A 15,051-nucleotide genomic window follows, 5' to 3' on the forward strand; every position below is an offset into this window, starting at 1 on the left:
ATATAATGAATAAGTACACTTCGATGAAATAGAGTTTGCTTCAACTCAAAAGATAGCAAATCCATTTCCACAGCATAGCATGATAGTTTGGCCAGCCCTACTCCAGACTCCAAGGCTGATCATTCATCTTTATGTCAATTACCCTTATCAATATATCTCTTCAAGATATTTGGTAGATCATTTAAAACCATAATGAGCTAGGATACATTAATTTTCCATTGAGTGCTATAAATTACTAAGGATAGATAATCATTCCTGAATTAAATGGAAAATAGAGTATGATAAAAAGCATAGTGTGATTCCACAACAAAACATCTTGGTTAATAATGATGATTCAGGCTGTTACCCAATGAATTATCAATGCCAATGTTTTTAAATCTCAGATGTGTCTAAGAGTTCTGAACATGCTGTATCATTGTGTATTTCTGTACCTTCTAAATACACACACACACACACACACACACATCTGAAAATACAGGTAATTCAAAGCTGTTGTTTAGAACTCATAACACACAATCATTCCAGACTGACCAGCACAAGAATACTTCGCTCATAGAATAGCTAAACTAGAATCACTTGATCTGCTTAAATCCTGTCTAGGTCTCAAGGAAAGAGAGGAAAAGTAGAAACACTGCTGAACCACCAGATATTTATCCTGAGAAAATGAGATTCAGAAGAGAAAAGGACAACCAGGCATGCTGGTGGTTTCCTTTTTAAAAGCAAGAGATTGACTCAAATAAAAGGAGTAGCAAAGACTTGTGCATATTCTCAGTTTCATAAACATTAAATGTTATATCTACAAGTCTTCATAAAGTTCTTCAAAGTATGGTCCAGGTGTCACTTCATCTATTACAACAGCCCAGCTGTCCCAACCAGTGTTTCAGTTGATATTGACATCCTGCACATTTTTACACCAATAGCATTTGATGATCACCCCCTTACTTATCATTAGATTGAATTAAAATTCTATGTAAACTCTCACTCTTCATAAATTCTAAGATTCTTGAGAATGAGAATTGTGTGCTTTTCACCCCTGTGTTGCTTCCATTAACACCACTACCACTGCACCGGCGTGTAGAATCGCTGTGAGCATTCAGTGATCACTTGCTGAATGAGTTCCTGAAACACAGTTCGAGAATATTGAGTGTACATAGGTCAGACGGAAGAGTATGCTTTTAATCAAGGACTGTGGGTAAAAGGAAGCTGAAAGAACAGGTATCAATAATACAAGTTCCTGGTAGGGTATCAAAATGAAAAGAAAATGCAGAAAATTAAAAAGAAGAAAAATATTCTGTAAGAGAATTCATAAGATTGATGTCACCCTATTAATACCACAGATAGTCAAAATATCAGGGAGACCAGAGGGACAGTATGGCCAGTAGGGAGTATTTGCCTTCTCTCAAGGATGTACTTCTCTCAATTCCATTCTAGGGTGACAACAAGAAAATTTGGGCTCATGTGGCAAGTGTACCAATTTCTAAGAAAAGCCAGAAATTGCATATTTATATGATATGTTTCAGTTTTAATATGTTGTCATATTTGTTCATGTATATGGAGCATGAGCCAGACAGTAAACACTCTGGGAACCTGGAGCAGAGACCACCAGAGTTTTAATACTCCCTGAAGTACTTTCATTAGGATTGACAAACTGAATCAGCACCTTAGGAAGGTTAGTTTTGCCCTGGTTTGGATATTGTAGGCTGAAGCATAATTACATGCAAATCCCTTTCCCAAAAAGGCATTGTAACAATGATTTCTATATAATTTTATATTTCTTCCTGTTTCCTGTATTTGCCTTTTCCAGGGAAGCACTGCAATGACACAGAATAAATTCTAGTGTTAGGATCTCTCCATCTCCAGTGTTATCATCTTTCTTTTTCACTTGTATCACTGCTACTGAGTTACTATATCCTACTACATTTCCCATAATTCTTCAATACTTTGCTCTGTCTTTTTTTCATCCTCTCTAGAATCTGACAGGTCACAAAAATATCTGATTTCAAAGAGATGCTCGTATTCTGTGCTGATGCCATCTAAGAATGCAAATGCTCAAATGTGACACTGCTAAGTGGAAAAAGGTAAGAACAATTGCTATAGGTCTTTGTATATTTTAGTCTTTTAAAATCTTTGAAGAGACAGAAATGTTTTATTTTCAACCAATGTCTTTGTCGCTTACTTTTGATTCCATCTCTGCAAATCAAAATGCATTAAAATTTTTTGAATGATAGCAGTGGAATGTGTACTCAAAATGTGACACCTTAAGATTGCAATGAATATTGAGGGAAATTGTCTGTATGCCTATGCCTGTAAACCCAAATGCATGGGTCTAAATATAATTAAATGAACTACTAAGAAAATTCAGCTGTTATCCTGTCAGATTGCTATACTAGTACAGTAAAACAAAGAAAAATAGATTCATTTAAGTTAGGCTAGAGGCTTAATTTCTTCACAAATATCATTTGAAAGTATGTACTAAGTCCCTATATATAAAATATGTGTTTATACTTGCAAATTGTAAGACAAACAACAAAATACTATGAAGAAAATTTTAATTAGTTAAAATAAAACTTAGTTGTGATGGTACTACCAGGATTTTTCAACTTAATGTGAATATAATTAGATAATCCAATTTTCTCACTAGTGTAGATTATGATTCTATCTTGTATATGTACATTTGAAGATGATATTTGATTATTTACTGCCTGGAATTGATATAGAACTGGTATATTACAATATGCTATGTAGGTGGCTAACCCAGTTGCAAATTATGGAACCGACATTTAGTAATTAGCAGTGTTCCTGTAAAAGGAATGAAATACATGCATCATTTATTTTCAGTGCAGCTTTGCATAATTTGAATAATATGCAATTTGATCTACTAAGCTACAAATTAAATGCAAAATACTTAATATATACCAGAGAGTTGTGCTCTGAAATTGCATAACTGTCCATTGTGTGGTCATTTTTCCTCACTGTCCCTTATCCCAAAGCATGGAGAAGTAATCCCATAAAGTACATTCAGGGACAAGGGAATATTAAGAAACAATGGAAGCCACAGAGAAGTCCCGAGTTGGTCAATAGTGTTACACTTCTCTAGGCAAGCATAAAAATTTAATTTGTCTTCTACCTCTTTTCCAAGTTTGTACTCTGCTTTGAAGATGTGCATAGTTATTAAGATGCCCCCAAATAGTGAGAAAAAGGAAAGGGAGCAGTTTTAATGCCTAGATTATTGAAAATTAGAAATATAATACTTCTAAAAAAATCAAGAGAGTTTTTCTAACTTTTAATTATGCATTCTATCTTTGTGAAGATTCATATATCTGACATCAACGTAATATATTTTATTCTTTCCCAATTTAGATTCAATATACTATAAAATTAAATAATATCACTTTATTCAGAATTATATTATTTTGTTTACAAATTTAGCTCTATCTGTATTTTCAAATCCCTCTTCATCCATTTTTAGGCCATCATATTTAGCTCACGCTTCTTTTAAGATACCAATGATGTGACCAAAACAATGACCAATGATTTTTGCAGATATTATATTGAATGCCTTACATTATCTCATTTAATTTGTGGAAATAAACAAAAATTGAAGAAACTGAGGCTGTGAGAAACTTGACTGGGGCATATTTGCTTTTCCTAACAGTGAAGTTAAGAAATGCAGGATTGTGTGCTCAGAACCCATGTCATGTGTTTAAACCTCCACTATACTTCAAACTCCACAATATCCCAACATTTCCCAAAAACTGTTTGTTCTCCTTCTTAAACCAATCAGAATCAAATTCTTCATGTACTTAATATTGCCTCAGTTTTTCTTTTCTTTGACTCTTGTCCCTGAATGTACTTTATGGGATTACTTCTCCATGCTTTGGGATAAGGGACAGTGAGGAAAATGACCACACAATGGGCAGTTATGCAGTTTCAGAGCACAACTCTCTGGTATATATTAAGTATTTTGCATTTCATTTGTAGCTTAGATCAAATTGCGTATTATTCAAATTATGCAATTATGCATGGCGTTTACATTCTTAGATATGTTCTTTGTCGCTTAGCTAAATTTCCGTTCTCTTCCAGATCATGCACTGCATGCTTTCTTTTCTATACCTTTCCACACCAAATGCATATCTCAGAACTAAGGGTCATTGGTATTGTTAAAGATTTATTGTAGAGATGCAATTATCTCTCAATAAATATATTTCCTGAAAGCTTTAATAGTAAAGACACAAATAATCCATTGTGAAACAAAGAATGTTCTCACAAATATTTGATTTCTTGTTACAAAGGGTAGATTTGCTGCCAGACATATTTCCTGTTCCAGATTTTTCACCACCAGCATTTTCAAAATGATTTTCATTCACTCTCTGACTGCTCTTGGCCTTTGTCCAAATTCTCTCTTCAGATCTTCCAAATTTAATTTTAACTTCAAGTGCTCTTGCTGAATAAAGGTAGTATAGGACTGGAGAAGAAATCCACCTTGCAGGAAAAAGGAATTCATTTTAATTTGGAAGCAAAGGCAGTGGCTGAGCTTAGGTTATACTCTTTATCAGGAATAGCTGACTCCAGTCCTTTTCTGATCTTTCTATAGCATTCCTTCTTCTTTCACCCCTCCAGCTATGCCTCTGGAACTGATCTGGGTTTGGCCATGATACTGAATGACCCTTCTTGAAAATGTCATGACTTTAATAAAGTTCCAGTCAAGTATATTGCATATTATTCTAACACCTTAGCAAAACGCAAATCTATTGATGCCCCCAGTTCCTTTTTCTGCCTCTCTTATCTGTTGTTGGCAGGGTATAGATGTGGTTGAATCCACTGTTGGGCAGCAGAACGAGGTCTGTTCTGGTCCTTGGACTGTTGTTTAGTAACACAGTTGCCTATTCTTTGGGTTAGGTACCAAAAAGTTTAAAAGCATCATTTCAAAGATGCCAATTTAGGTTGACTACATAACTGTACTTACAGGAATGGCAGCATTGTCATACTTTGTATGGCAGACTTGAGAGACTGATACAATCAGCAAAGATAGCATGTTTTTCTCCCTAGTCTTTGTCACTTCAGTGGGCGATAGTATGCTTAGAGTTGTTCGAACTAAAATAAAAGGAGGAGGGTGTGTCATTTTCAGTTTTCATTTTATTTACTGCTTGTACCCACATCCAATTAATCAGATTAATCAGCACATTCTTTTAACTCTACTTTGAAATATATCATTCAATTGAGTCAGATCTATCCTATTTTAAACTACTGTTACCTCTAAGCACCTGCAACCAAACATAAGATATTCCACACTGTGAAATTTTTCTACAGCCATACTGAAAGTTCCCTTCTTTCTATATTCTAGTTCCATTCTCAGTCTGAGAACTTTTCACTTACTCAATACTTATTTCTTCTACCTACAATTATCTGAGCCTGGTTTCTGCCCAGCCCTTGTGATTATTTGGGTCTCAACTATGTATGTTCTCAGTGAGAAATTTATAACTTCTAAATTTGTCAGCTTTATTATATTACCTTGTTTTATTTCCATATATTTAGTATTACCTGATACTTACTTGTTTATGGCAAAGAATGTTTATTTGGGATTTATTACTATTCTAGAATTGATATTTCTTTTAAAAATATATTTATTTATTTGTTTGAAAGTCGCAGTTAAATAGTGAGAGTGAGTGAGTAAGAGCAAGAGAGAGAGAAAGAGAGAGAGAAAGAGGGATATCTTCCATCTGCTGGTTTATTCCCCAGATGGCCACAATGGCCAAGGGTGGGTCAGGCCAAAGCCAGGAGCTAGGAACCTCATTAGATACCCTTTTGGGTGGCAGAGACCCCAAAATTTGGGCCATTTCTGCTGCTTTTCCCAGGCCATTGTCAGGGAGCTTGTTCTGAACTGGTGACCTTATAGTGTGCTGGTGTCAAAGGTAGCGACTTTACCAGCTACTCCACAGTGTTGACCCCAAATTGACAAGTTTTCTTCAGTTAAAAACAAGATTAATTAAATGTTTCTAAATACTTTTTTTAAAGAAAGTATTTAAAGAAAATAAATTTTTAAACATCTTTAAAAAAACTCCTGAGGCCCGTGCCGTGGCTCACTTGGTTAATCCTCTGCCTGCAGTGTCAGCATCTCGTATGGGCGCTGGTTCTAGTCCCGGCTGCTCCTCTTCCAGTCCAGCTCTCTGCTGTGGCCTGGGAAGGCAGTGGATGATGGCCCAAGTGCTTGGGCCCTGCACCTGCATGGGAGACCAGGAGGAAGCACCTGGCTCCTGGCTTCAGATCGGCGTAGTTCCGGCCGTAGTAGCCATTTGGGGAATGAACCAATGGAACAAAGAGCTTTCTCTCTGTTTCTCTCTCTCACTGTCTAACTCTGTCAAAAACAAACAAACAAACAAAAAAAACCTATAAGCAGAGGTAGACAAAAACAGAGGCAGTGAAAGTAATCCTACTCTGAACACACTAACATGCAACCATCCCTATAAAGCATCAGTAGAGGGCCTGACACTCTAGCATAGCAGGTTCAACAATGGCCTGCAGCTCTGGAATCCTATATAGGCACCAGTTTGAGTCTTGGCTGCTCCACTTCCAATCCAGCTCCCTGCTAATATGCCTTGGAAAGCAGCTGGAGATGGTGTAAATCCTTGGGCCCCTACACCCACTCAGGAGACCGAGAACAAGTTCCTTGCTTTGGCCTGGACACAGCCTGGTCATTGCAACCATTTGGGGAGTGAGCCATAAAATGGAAGATTCTCTCTTTCTCTCTCTCTCTCTTTTTCTCTCTCTCTCTCTCTCTCTCCCCTTCCCCTCTCTCTCTCCTCTCTCTGTAACTCTGCCTATCAAATAAATAAATAATAAACAAAAAAGAATCAGTAGAGATGGCTAGGAAAGACAAGGGAAGGTGGACTTCTTTATCCTACCCTGAAAGCCAAGTATGGTAAGAGTCAAAAATTAGGAGTATCTACAAGAAATGGAGGTTAGCCTTCCATTTTCCCCTGTGTGACTGCTCAGGCTGTTCTGTGAATGTACCTGTCTAAAGAAAGGGAAATGGATTAGCAAGAGGAGAGGTGAAACAAGGTTGAATTTACCTTATCTTACCAATTAGAGTGGCTATTTCCCATTAGAGGACATCTGGTAAGGTGTAGAATTTTAGTTGTTTAGTATGTATTCAACCAGGGTGGTGTCAGAGGTGAGAGGCTATGGGGTGTGTCACTGGTGATGGAAGCTAATGCATGAGAGATCACATTAGATTTGTATTTACTAAATTATGGGGCTCTACACTTAGAGGATTCTGAATGTCAGTTGGAAACTTCATGTTAGAACTGGACAATATACCAGAATTTGGATGACTGCCATACAGCAAGTACAAGCTTCCAAGAAGTATGTTCCAGCAAAGTGACAGAAAAACAACTCCCTGCTCCCAAAAACTGAGATGAACTATAGCTCATGGGAGGAAAAGAAGAGTATAGGCTATGAATCAAATATAAGAAAAGAGTTTTAAACTTGGAGGAAGCAACATTTAATAAGTAAAAATGAACAGAGAACTATGAACTCTTCCCAATAAAATAATAACAAACAAAACTTCAATAAGAAATAGGTGAGAGAGAAGCAATGATTTCTATATGATAAATGTGAAACTTCTTAATATGATAGTTGCAACTTATTATTTTATCATGTGACTCTCTTGTTATCCCACAATGCTCATAGCAGTGTCTGAACCTAAAAAAAAAAAAAAAAAAAAAAAAAAAAAAAAAAAAAAAAAAAAAGAGGTAAATAAAGATCTTTAAATTTCAGGTGATAAAAGAGAGTAATAGGAAAAAATAGAGAAAAAAGCTGGCTTTGATATTCTTGGCACACTCAGACCAAAACCCACATGTTCAGTCACTTAATGTGCTTCATCTTTGTCCATGGTCAGTCATCTGCTCAAAGTAAAAGTCCCCAAAGAAGTTTGCAGAGAAACTTTCCTGGTAGCCCCAAGAGTTCTCAGTGGCTGACTAGCACAAAGGATGTTTCTATTGTAGTCAACAGTGCTTGTCCATGGTGAAACTGGACCTGTAAGTGAGCCCTGAGGACAGCACCGCTCAGCGGGTTAGAGGGAGATCGAGAAGCCCTCTCCTCCAAGCTGTCGTCTGTGGAGCACCCTGAGGAAAGGACTGACCAAGCTGCTATGGATCCATCCGGCTCACCCGTTTTGCAGAGCCACTCATCGTCAGACACTGGTTATGAGTAACTGCACCAACCAACCCACAGAGGGCTGCAGTCATGGCCAGTGATGAAAGGAGGTGTTTGCTTCCTGCTGGCCTCACCAAACACGCTGATTTTCCTCATAACTGCTCCATGGAAATGGTTCTGAGCAGTGAAGACAGAGAAAATGATGATGAAGAAGGAAGTACCTGTGAACACAACTAATATTTTACTCAACTAGTTTTTCTATCCAGAGTTTTTTGATGAGAAAAATATTACAGTGTCAATTTCCTTGTTTTCACTATACAAAGACTAACTACAAACATTGATTTCTTTGGGTGACACTTATAGCATAGTTTTTTCTTTACCTCTAATAGAATTCAGTGATCTAATTTGTTGTTTTCAAAAATCTTTTTTATGTGCTACATAGAAATACAGACAAAAAAAGAAAGCCAATTTTCTTTCCTTTCCAGAGAAGTATACTGAATGTTCTGATTTGAGAGCAAGGATACTAATGTGACTAACAAACACAGAATAACTCTAGAATAAGGCTTTTATATGAAGGTTGAGAAGCAGTATTTAGGAGGAAAATCCATGAATTTATGATATCAGGATATTTGCCTTCTGATCGCTGCTACATTTCACATAAGTTTTGGCATACATTGTATCTTCCTAGATATATAAACTGAAGAGTTTGGTTTAGAAAATTTCTAGCATCCTTTCCTAATGTTAACATCTATGTCAGTTTAATGGTGGAAATGACCCCAGACTCCATGTATTATTAACACTATACTAGTAACCTTGGGAACTATCCCTCTGATAATTAGACATTTCCTCAGTCACTGTGAAATCATTTAAAAGGGTATTTCATTTCGGACTTAAAGATAAAACTCTATCAATATAGAACTAGACATCAAACTAAAAGGACTATTTTATCTTCTATTCTATATAGGATGATACATTAAAGACAAAAATAATAGCTAAGGCAAAATTTCATAATAGTAAGGCCTGAGTCTGTTTTATTTATTGCTTTATTGCCAGTATCCAGCTCAAAGTGACATTTAAAAAAAGATCAAGTACTTATTGACTGAATACATAAATATACAAAATTTATTATAGTGAAAAATGTCTATGGGAAAAAAAGCAACTCCTTTACTAACTTCTGTAATCACATGCCATTCCATACTCTGGAGGTCCAAGCCACTATAGATATGAGGAAGAACATACCAATGTAGACTCTGTCATAAAATCTAGACAGAAAAATTCAAGGCACCTTGCCCTGGAATGACCACTGCCCTGGGTGTAACGACTATGTGAGATCTCAAGTCCTTTGTTAATACGCTTAATGCATATTTCATTCAAAGAGAGATAGAGAAATTTATAGAGATCTTTAGTCCTCCAATTCACTTCTCAAATGCCTGCAATAACCAGGGCTGGGGCAGGCTAAAGCCAGAGCCAGGAATTCCATCTGGGTTTTCCACATGAGGAGCAGGAACCCAAGTACTTGGCCATCATCAGCTGCCTCTTAGGTGTATTAACAGGAAGCTGTATTGGAATTGTAGAGCAGCCAGGACTCAGGACTGCAACCAAACACTCTGATCTGGTATGAGTACATCTCAACCAAGGACTGGCTTAACCCACTGTGCCACAGTGCCCACCCCTTCATTCATTCTTTTTTTATTCTTATTATTAAAGATTTATTTATTTATTTGAAAGAGTTACAGAGAGAGAGGGAGAGAAAGAAAGATCTTCCATCCACTGGTTCACACCACAGATGATTGCAACAGTCAGTGCTGGGCCAGACTGAAACCAGGAGCTTCATCCGGATCTCTACATGGGAGGCAGGGGCCCAAATACCTGATCCATCTTCAGCTGCTTTTCCCAGCTCTTCAGCAGGGAATTGGATCAGAAGTAGCCCAGCTGGGACTCCAATCAGCACCCATATTAGATGCTGGCATCGCAGGTGGTGACTTTACCTGCTATACCATATTGCCTTCCCCTGCTCAGTCATTCTTGGTCCTGGACTGAGTACGGGGTATTGACCTGCAATGCTAGCCAGTAGGCTTATGGATTAATCCATATGAACCCTATTTTGTGGATGAAATCAATTTCTAGTTTCTGCCATGTTCCAGTAGTAGCTGGAAATCCAAGTGTGTTTCTCAGATTCCCATACTTACATCCTAAGTCCCACTTCAAAAGTCATGACCCTGCTGCCTATGGTCGGTGGTTTTCTCCACCCAATAATTGCCTTTTCCTAGGATTCTAAATATTTCACCTTGTCTTTTCTATCCTAATGCTCCTTTGGGGCTCCTTCTTGTACAGACTTCTTGCTAACTTGCAGCACTGATGGAATCTCCACTTAGAGATGTGATGACATACATACCAGCCTGAAACTATGTTTTGTCAGTAATAAATCTGTCAACTTTCCTGAGTTGTAATAATAAGTCATTGCTTTCACCTATTGAAGCAATTAACAATGCTTTCCATTTTTTGGATCCATGAGGCCATGATCTGACAAGAATAATAAATACCTAGATCCTGAATTTTCAAGTTACTACCCAGTTACATAAATCTTATAAAGAATTCCAATTTTACCAGGCAGAAGTTTCGTATTATACTATTTTTGAAACATGTAAAGAAAGGAAAGTAATATGCACCCATGATATTATTCTTCAGAATTATGCCAAAGAAACCCTGGAAGTTTTCCCCTTCAGTTTTCTAATTGTATTTCATAGAGAAAGTAATTGTCAGTATTTATGCTGGGAGCTGTTCCAGGCTCTGAGTATACAAAATTGAATTTAAAGAAATCTGCCTTCAGGAAGCTTATATATTGATGAAGAAAGCATACATGCAAAAGAATATTAAGTGAAAAAAAAGATAATTGGTAAGGAGAAAAACATCATTAGGAGAGGAGTGGGTAGTGTTGGAGGAGTACATACTGAATTCTAGATCAAGTGGCTAGTGAAAATTTCACAAAGGAATTGTTAAATCAGCCGATTCAAAACTCTGGAAAGAACGTTCCAGTCTAATAGAATAAAAGAGCAAACACTCTGAGTTGGGAGTGTAACTAGCATGTTTGAGGACAGCAAGGAGAGCAGTGTAGATGAAGTGGAGAAAAGGAAGTGAATCAAGTGCCAAGTACGGATGGTGTTTGCAAGAGCAAGGATGTAGATATCACAGTAAGTAGCTTGGCTTTATCCTGAGGCACATATGAATATTGGAGAGTTTTAACAGAAGTGTAAAATTATTTCTCTAGTTCTTGTTTTTAACAGACACATAAAATTATACATGTTTTGGGGAAACCATGTGATTTTTAATAAATCTTTCTTTAATTTATTTGAAAGGCCGGGAGAAAGAAAAAAAGTTCTTGTCTACTGATGCACTCCTGAGAAGTCTGCAATAATTGGGGCTGGGCCAGGCTGAAATCAGAACTTACTCTGGGTCTCCCAGGTAGGCAGCAGAGACCTGGTCACTTGAGCCATCACCTGTTGCCTTTCTGAGTGCACATTAGCAGGAAATTGGAATGGGGAGTAGAACCAGGACACGCTGATGTCCAAAGTGGCATCTTAGCCCCTATGCTAAAAGCATGCACCTCCATGGGTATGAAACATTAAGTCCCAAAGAATATAATGCTTCTGATGTTTCTCTTAATTTTCTAACAAGGTTTTTGTTTGTTTGTTTGTTTCCAACTCCTTGTGTTACATCCTCATTCAAGCCTGGTTGCAATACTGTGTGTTGTATCTTCCATAGATTCAGGCAGACAAAATTATCTAACAGCAGTGCAAGGGGAAGAATGTGTCTAAGCGTCTCCAAAAATTCTGTCTTACATGGAGTAGGGAAGAAACAGAATAATGCTGAAATCAGTGTATTCTTCTATCCTTATTATTTTTTAATTTGGCAGATAGGTGAGAAGTGGTAAGGAAGGTAGTTCACTGGGGTTCTGATTTATGTGGATATGTGGTGTATGTATATTTTTCAACACAGACATTGATGATGCACTAAGTCAGAGTGAAACCTTTGGCTTTTCCAAATCACTTTATTTGACATTGAATTTACTGTTTTCTGCTTTTGATACTTTAGCTTTGTTGTAAATGCTTGTGTGTATTGAATGTGAAGCTGAGAAAAGCACTATGGAATGCTTACATGTGAGCCCAAGAGTGTTGAGGATCATTTAAAATCAAAGCCACTATTCCACATTGTTTGTTATATATACTATATTTCCTCTAAGCTTCTGTGACAGTTATTAGATTGGGCTATAAAAATTTGAGAGTATATTGAAAACACATAAAGAAGCACTTTCATAGAGAAATGCAAGGTCATAGCTATAAAGAACCTAGTCTCAACTTTTATATTAGTCTCAAGTTCTGAGTTTTTAAACAAAAATATACAGTTCTAGCTCTATAAAATTTAAAAGGCAATGGGAAAGAGGGAAAATCCTTATTTAAACTTTCAAGGAGTAATTTCCAAATTTTCACATTATGTTCTGAATCCAATTATAAATAATTGCTTAAATACACTAGCAAAGAATAGAACTTTGAGTTTGAAATAAAGAAATCTTCTAAATCCATCACCAGCTATATTGTGATGTTGTTCATTAATCACAAAATGATGGAATTTTTAAAGCTGCTTGAAATTCAGAGTCATGGTAAATTACACTATAAGCTCCATATTCTTTTATTAAATTTAAAAATATGGTACAGCCCCCATATAGACACAGAATATAATAAAATTTCTGTGAGATATTTGTCACTTTTTATTGATAATCACTGGAATATGTTTTCTTATTAAAACTGGCATAAAGTTCATCAAATTCTAATTTACATGATTTATCTTTGCAATTATGAGGACATGGTAATGTTTAAAACCATAAAAGGCCCCAAATAACCAAAGAAATGTTGAGTAAAATTGAATTATTTAATATCATAATACAAGCTAGACATTTTGACCTTCCATCCTCTTATTAAATACAAATTATTTATATTAACTTCCTGATTTTAGAAATGATCAAATTCACAAAGAATATACTATCTTTTCAGATGTTACAGTACTTAACAAATGAAGAACCCAGCATCCTGATTCAGCATTTATAGAATAATATATTTTCTAGGAAGACTATGTTGACATTGATTCCTAAATTGATCAAGACTTATACATCTTCTGGTTTTCTTCTGTATAACAAATTAGTCAGTACTGCTGTGAGCTATTCTGTAATCTTTTTACGGTTATCCTTGTAATTGAAAAATGACTGTTGCATTTCAAAGCATAGCAAGCTGACTCAGTCCTTCCAATACTCTCCCGTAGTCTCAATGGAAAATATTTACATTCTTCCATCTTCGTCTTTGGGGTTCAGTCCCCTGACTTCCTGGATCTTTATCCATTGCCTGTCACAATATTCATGCTAGTTCTTCTGTTTCCCTTCATTGTCACCTTGCAGGATTATTTGCCCTTCCCTAAAATTCATCATAACTTTCCTTTCTACCAAATAATATTTTAGGCCAGGCCTGTATTATTTAATTGCATCTTAAGTCCTATTTATTTCTCCAAATTCTTTTAAGTATGACTTGTTTTTCATTTCTTCATCCATATCACCTTTTTAACTTTTTGAAAGCCTTATTTTAGTTTCAATTGACAAGCAATAATGAGATTTGTCTATGGGGTACAATGTGGTATTTTGATATTTGCATACAATATATAATGTATAATAATCAAGGCAGGCTATTTACAATATCCATCACCTCAAATATTTTATCATTTCTTTTGGTGAAAACATTTAAAATATATCTTCTAGCTAATTTAAAATATACAACACATTTTTATTAACTGTAGTAATCGTGAACCTAAAGGACAGTATGCTAAGTGATCTATGCCAGTTTCTGAGAAATAAATACACTATGATCTCACTTTTAGTGGAATTCAGTAAGTCACACTCTTAGAAGTGAGAGTAGAATGCTAGTTATGAGAGTCTGGAGAAAGAGGTTACTTAAAAATTTCAGAAAAAATGAATCATCAGATGAAAGATAGAACAAAATGGACTTCACATATATCTGTTATTTTTTCCCAACTTTTTTCCCTTCAATTTTATGAGTGGACTTGATAATAGTCATTTTTCCATATTTTCTGCTTAGCAATCAAGCCAGTCTGTATCTAAGGGAAGAAAACTATCCATTTGTCTATCACAATCCAGATATATAAAGACATAAATGCAATATATATAAATATCAGTAATTTTTTCAATGTTTAAAATTTCTTCATAAAAGTGATGTTCGAAATGTTTTGAAAGATATGATTTGTTATAATAAATTTAATGAGTTAATTCTCAAATGGAAAGATCATAGGTTACTACTTTTTAATAAACTAAACAATGAGAGAGAAATCTTTCATTTGCTTGTTGACTCCCACAAGAACCAGTGCTGAACCAGGATGAAGCTAGGAGCCTGGAACACCATCTGGGTTTCCCACATGAGTGGCAGGACCAAAGCACGTGCACTCTGCTACCTTCTAAGGCACAATAGAAGGAGGCTAGAAAGAAAGTGGAGCAGCCAAGACTCAAACTGACACTATGATATGGGATGTGTACATTTATAATGGCAGATTAATGTGCCACACCACAATGCCAGCCCCTATTCCAAAATCTGACAAGTGAAATGTCTTGTCTCCTTGAATTTCTTTTTTTTTTTTTTTTTTTTTTTGGCAGGCAGAGTTAGACAGTGAGAGAGAGATACAGAGAGAAAGGTCTTCCTTTTTCCGTTGGTTCATCCCCCAAGTGGCCGCTAGGGCCGGCATGTTGCGGCCGGTGCAATATGCCGATCCGAAGCCAGGAGCCAGGTGCTTCCTCCTGGTCTCCCATGCAGGTGCAGGGCCCAAGCACTTGGGTCATCCTCCACT

General features: G+C 36.4%; 1 long non-coding RNA gene across 1 annotated transcript in view; it reads left to right on the plus strand.

Annotated features, from left to right (window-relative positions):
• Positions 1–15,051, plus strand: part of LOC127491050 (uncharacterized) — a 352,787-nt gene that overhangs the window by 21,868 nt on the left and 315,868 nt on the right. The window contains exon 3 of the long non-coding RNA XR_011380189.1: positions 1,971–2,078. This is a non-coding gene — a long non-coding RNA (uncharacterized lncRNA). The remainder of the gene's footprint in view (positions 1–1,970; positions 2,079–15,051) is intronic.

This window comes from Oryctolagus cuniculus, chromosome 11 (genome assembly GCF_964237555.1).
Source record: "Oryctolagus cuniculus chromosome 11, mOryCun1.1, whole genome shotgun sequence".
Lineage (NCBI taxonomy): Eukaryota > Metazoa > Chordata > Mammalia > Lagomorpha > Leporidae > Oryctolagus > Oryctolagus cuniculus.